Source organism: Myodes glareolus, chromosome 3 (assembly GCF_982192425.1).
Source record: "Myodes glareolus chromosome 3, mMyoGla1.1, whole genome shotgun sequence".
NCBI classification, from domain to species: domain Eukaryota; kingdom Metazoa; phylum Chordata; class Mammalia; order Rodentia; family Cricetidae; genus Myodes; species Myodes glareolus.
In genome coordinates, this window is record NC_142028.1 from 92,029,456 (window position 1) to 92,035,974 (window position 6,519).

The following is a 6,519-nucleotide window of genomic DNA, read 5'->3' on the forward strand; positions in this document are numbered from 1 at the left end:
GGATGACCCTGAACTCCCGATCTTCTGGCCTCTGATCCTGGTGTTGAGATTATAGGCATAGGTGTCTACCTAACGTGTCAGGAATTCCACAATCAGAGTGACATGCTAGAAGATAACAAAACCAAGAAATAGTAATGGACTTATTTGAAGTCACCCGGGAAACTAGTGATGGACCTGAACTAACCTCCCATTAGTTTAACGTTTCCTATACAGAAGAAAGGGAGCAAGCATAGTCATCCCATGGGAGGGCAAAGGAGGTTTCATGAATGACCAAGTATTAGGGTCACAGAGTAAGGTTATCTGAGTGCTGAGACAAAGTTAAATGTTAGGCTTCTCTTTTTAGAAAATCCTTTATATTTTATTTATTATAATTGTGTGTGTGTGTGTGTGTGTGTGTGTGTGTGTGTGTGTGTGTATGGAGATCAGTGGAAAACCTGTGGGAGTGGTTTTATTTTGTTTTGATTTTTTTCCTTCTACCCATGTGGGTTCCAGGAACTGCTGCCAGGTCTGCCAGCAAATGCCCTTACCTGTTGAGCCATCTTACCTGCTCCCATTTTTGATGTTTTGAAAATTATATGGGGTGGTGGTGGTGCACATCTGTAATCCCAGCAATCGGGAGGCAGAGACAGGAGAATCTCTGTGAGTTTGAGGCCAGTTCGATTTACAGAGCGAGTTCCAGGACAGTTAGAACTACACAGAGAGACCCTGTTTCACCACAACCACCCCAAATAAAGAAAATTAGGGAAGTTTATGCCTCAGTCTAAGATGTTTAAAGACTGTGCCAATTAATCAAGTGCTAGCAGACCAGGGGAACATACAGTTCAGGTGCACACCAGATTTATACCTAAATATGATTAGATGATTTAGGTGGAGCCCTAGAGTATAAATTTAGTTTTAAATCTGACCTTGAGTGGAGAATGGGCCACAGACCTTTAGCATTCTTGACTTCTGTACTCTCCTCTGGGTCTCTGTCCTATGAATTCAATCCAGCATGGGTTGCTCAGGAGTCTCCTTCATTTACTGTCTCTCTTCTAGAGACCCATGTTTTATTTTCCTTACTGTGTGCGCAATACCCGAACATCATTTTTGTTATTATTGTATATATTGTCTAGCGTTTAAAGCTTCTCTTGTCTTGGCCAATGATGAGATCCTAAAAGTAGGGATATGTTAGGACTCTCAAGTGAGAGGAATGGCTTCCAACTTTCTATTCGTACACCCTAGAAATATTTAGTCTACGATATTTAAAGGCATTTGTGTAAACAATTGAGATCTTTCTTTGGGGGAATTAAAACAACAGGACTTGATTGCATAGCATGATTCTGTATTTTGCAGATGTTAATATTTAATCATATGCAGAGCCATTTAGCTTAAGTGCATTAATGTAACTCATTTAAAAGAGGCCAGTAATTGTCCTATTAACTCCCAGTCTGCATGTTATCTGCCATGCCCTGCTGGCAAGGCCAGAGGGGGACTCTTCTATTGGCACCCACAGAGATTGCTCTGATCTGTTGAAAATCCTGTTAAAATCTAATTACTTAGGAGAATCAGCCAGGGAATATCTAATGAGCTCAAGGAAACCCACTAGCAGGAATTTAGTGCTCCCAGCCACTGAAATGTCCTGTCTTTCCGCTATACCAGCAGCACATGAATACAACTTCCACTTTATAAAGTGGGGTTCCTGTTTGTTGTAATCGTGTCGCAGATTTTCTTATGGATTTCCTCTGAAGGAGAAATGACAAGGTGATGTTTAAATAAGTACCGTTCATGTCCTGGCAAATACTAGATCCTTGTCACCAGATCGTAAAGAAGTGCTCACTGAGTTCTGGCGAAACCTGAGTGCAAACACTGATCCTAAAATTTAAATTTAGAATAAAAAGCATGTTTATAAAGAAACTTGGGAAACATGATACTTTATAATCCCCTTAAAATATTAGTTGTGCCTTTTGCTTTCCATGGCTAACCTAGCCCCATATTTTTCCAAGGTTGGTGGTCCCCTTCTGTGTGCTTAAAATTTCCTTAAAATTGGATAGCTGATAATTGTGGTGTTTCAGGGGAAGGGCTTTGGTGTTAGATCTGAAGTATTCAAAAGACTGATTTTTTTTTTTGAGGCAAAATTTCCTCTATGTAACAACAGGTCCTGGAGCTCACTCTGTAGATTAGGCTGGACTCAAACTCAAAGAGATCTGCCTGCCTCTGACTCCCAAGTGCTGGGATTAAAGGCGTCCGCCATCACTGCCTGGCTAAAACTTATTCTTCTTAACTTCCACACTTAACTCATACAGGTCTTAACTTTGGGGCCTCAGTGTGCATTTCTATGCTGTTAGTCCATCAGTACTGTGTGCAGAGGCTGAGAGACCAGGGAAGAAAAACATAGACATACTTAGCAGGGTGTCTCCTGGGCTCCCGGAGATCAAGAAACGATAGTTATTTTCGAAGACTAATTAAACTTTGGAACATGAAAGAATTGTGAAACCTAAGATTCATTAAAAACTAATGTCGGGTGAATTTCTATTATCCTAATGTACTTCTATCACCAGGGTCATATGAAATTTGTTGAAAAAATTAAAACGGACCTATTTTTAGCAGCATGTCTGTGAACTTCATTCCAAAGTTTATCAAGTTTTTAAACAATGTATCATTTTATAGCGTGGATTGATGCCAGCAGATGACACCAGAAACAAAATGTGGCTTGGTGATGCATTACCTAGAAAAATCCCTGTCCTGGTGATAAATTATTATTGGAATATTATATAAGATTTTAATGATTGAGGAGAAAAGAGACTATTACATATTATTTCAACAATTAACAATGTAACTATTATTTAAAATTATTATCTGGTCTATGGAATTGGGCAGTGGAAATTCTTATCTTGACGTTGCTTTTATTTTCTGTTATGCGGTGACTGCCAAAGTTAGATTTCTCCCTTTGCCTAAAATATAGATGGAAACAGTGTTTTAAATCAGTCTTCTTTTGAGACCGATGTACAGATTAGGCTTCCTTACTACAGTGAAGCCACTAATTATAATTTGACAAGCAGGTACCTTTTGTATTTAAATTTTAATTTTTGGGATAACTCATTAGTTCATATAGCAACTTTATGAAGTAACTATACTATACAGTATCATAGCAAATTAAAAGAATTTTTTGTATACTTGCAATTTTATTGCATTTCTAGTATAAAAACATACAAATAAGTTGTAACATGTACTAGAATATTTCAACACCATCGTAGTTGCTTAATTTAACTTCTAATACTTTATAATTTGACAGTTCATACATTGGATTTTCCCTAAAATGTTTGGCTGAGATAATTGTTCTATCTTAAAGGGAGAGATGTCAGAATTAAATGAACTTACAATGGCTGTCATTGTTAAAATTTTTGTATTTAATAAGTGGTTTGAACTTAGTTTATCTATAGAAACTGTTTTGTAAAGATTTATTTGCTTTTATTTTATGTACGGGAGTGTATTAATGTTCACTCCCTGTGTGCCTGGTGCCCATGGAGGCCGGAGGGTGTTAGATGCTCTGGAGCGGGAATGACTGTGCACTGCCATGTGGGTACTGGGAATAGAACCTGGTCCTCTGTAAGGGGAGTAAACACTCTTAACGACTGAACCATCTCTCTAGCCCCTAGTAAAATGAGTTAACAAATTTGTGTGTGTGTGTGTGTGTGTGTGTGTGTGTGTAGGGGTGCATGGCACAGTAAACCTGTGGAAGTCAGATGACAGCCAGTTCTCTCCTATATATGGGTTCTGGAGACCAAAGTTAGGTAGCCAGGGTTGGTTTAAAGGTGACTTTATTTGCTGAGCCACCTCTCTGTCTTTCTCTCACATTACCAGGCCGACCTTGAACATCTGGTCCTTCCAAATGCTGAAGCTATAGGCCCCACTCCCGTGCCAGTTGAGGGAAAATAAGTCATGAAGATTCCCCAGACATGAATGGGATTAACACCCTTTTTGAAGGACTTTCCTGCTAAACAAAGACAGACAAAAACCAAGCCAGCCAAACAAGAACAATGAAAACTCCACGACAGAGTTACAGCTAGAAAAACATTTGACTTTCTAATCTCTTTCCTAACCAGAATTCAGTCCTTCCTCCTCCTCACCTAAAAATCCCTTTTCCAGTTCTCCTTTAGGACGTAAAAATGTAATCCGTAATTAAAGTGTGGAATCCACGGTGAAGCTCCACGGTTTGGGAATGGTTATCCCATCTGTTAGAAATTTCCTTGAGACCTACAAGAGCTTGTTTGCATGGCTCCATTAATCTGGCTGCATGGTGTTTTTATTTGTATGTCTTTTATTGTTTGCTTTTTGAGACGGGGTTTCTCTGTGTAACAGCCCTGGCTGTCCTGGAACTAGCTCTTGTGGACCAGGCTGGCCTCGAACTCACAGAGAGCCACCTGCCTGTGTCTTCCAAGTGCTGGGATTAAAGGTGTATGTCACCACCACCTGGCTATTTGTAAGTTTTAATAATAAAATGATTTAAAGAGGGAGGGATACTTGAGAAGCACCTGGTCCTTCTATTGTTCCTGCTACTTGAGGGCTTGGTACTAGATTTTTAAAAAAAAACAAAACAAAACAAAACAAAACATTTTTTGGTGAGAGGGCAAAGCAATCAGGTTCCATGCATGAAGCAGAAGGCTTGCCCTCCTTCACCTCGCCTGAATCAGTCTGGATTCCAGATTTCCCCAGTCTGGACCTCAAGGGACTCTCTGTCACTTTAAATCACTCAGTCTCAGGTGTTTTATTACAGTAGCACCAAGGGGCTAAGGATAGGAATGTAGGGATGCAAAACAACAGGCCAGGAGAAAAGTTAGCCCAATCGTGATTAAAGCTAGTGCTTTGATAGAGGGTCGTTTCATGACTCGGCCTAAATCCTTGACAAAGCGCTTGGACTGCAGGCCACGTACAAAGCTACTGGTTAATCCCGGCTGTGAGAGCTAGGGAATTCATATGCACAACATGAGTGAGCTAGTTTCCTTGTAACAGAAAACACATGTAAATATATGTTAAAAAAATAGCAGAAAACGTCATTTTGAAACCAAAGTAAAATCAGTCACAAAGAGGTTGGCTTGTTTCTTCCCCTCTGCTTTGGCCAACTGTTTAGGCCTAACCCTTGTAAAGTTTGCAGCCCGTGTACTGCCCTTGCACCTCCCCACAGCTTTGCCTGGCGCTTGGGATGACAAATTAGCATGGTCAGTAACCCCGCTCCATTATGGGTTTACATTTCTAACTGTGTTGATGTGCTCATTGTAACCTGGCACAAAGCCAAGTCACTGGGTCTGTTGAACTTCCTGTTTGAAAATGGACACTCCGTTTTCTGAGAAAACCTGATTAAATTGTGACGAGGATCAGTAGATAGTTTTTTTTTTTAATTATTTGAAATAGCTGTTATCTGATCATTATTTTTCCCTACAAGAAAGAAACTTTATATGGCCTAATCTGATGGGTTTTTTTTCTTGACCAAAAATGTGATAAAGTTACCTCAAATCACTACAGCTTCAAATATTTTGGTAATATCACCGTTTTATCTAGATTTATCTCTCCCTTCCTATCTGTTTCACCTTGGTTGCTGTTGGGCCTTGCTTTCTCCACCGAGTGGTATTTTAATACCAAAAAAATTAATTGCATAATATACCTGTCACTCCAAATACTAAATTACATTCTTTTCAGTGTCAGCGAGTGTAGAGTCCAATAGACAAGTTCTAGTCAGCTGGGCCATGTGACTACTTTAAGGACCTCTATTCATCAGGGGACAGTGGACGGTGTTTCATTTTCAAATCTAACTGTAGTTTAAAGCAGTACCAGTTTCTCTCAGAAAGTACAAATATGACTAGTTTTTATTGTTGTTCACAACTTGGAAGATTTCATTAGACTGCAATTTGAAAATTATTGCTGTGTTTACTCTGCAAACTAAAACTTCAAGCCCTATTACACTCATTCTGATTTATTCTGCTAATAACGCTCTGGAATAGTTGAACAATCTTTAAAACTACAGCTAAAACAAAATTACATTTCTCCAGAAACTTATTATTATTACATATTTGTATTTTATTTGTTTATTTATTTATTTATTTAGGGTGTGAGCCACAGGACATACGTGGAGGTCAAAGGACATCTTGGGGGAGTTGGTTCTCTCCTATCCTGAGTTCCCGGCTCCGAACACAGGTTGTCACACTTGGCAGCAGATACCTTTATCCAGTGTGCCAACTCACCAACTCTGGAAAGTGACTGTTTCATCTCAAAGAAAATGCAGTACTGTGAAGCTCTTTTGTTTTTTTCCTTTCCCTGGAAAGGCTAAAGAATACCCTCCTTTTATTTTTCAAATGTAAAAAGCAAGTGCACTGAATGAGCTAGCCACTAAGGTGAAGGCCAGCTGTTCCGTTTCACATTGTTTGATTCGCCTGCTAACATGGCTGAAGAGGGACAAGGCCTGTTAGGCAATTAGCAGAGGCCTCTGCAGCTACTGACCAGTCAGTCTAGAAGTTCTGAGCAAGCAGCTCAGACCACTCCTCCCGA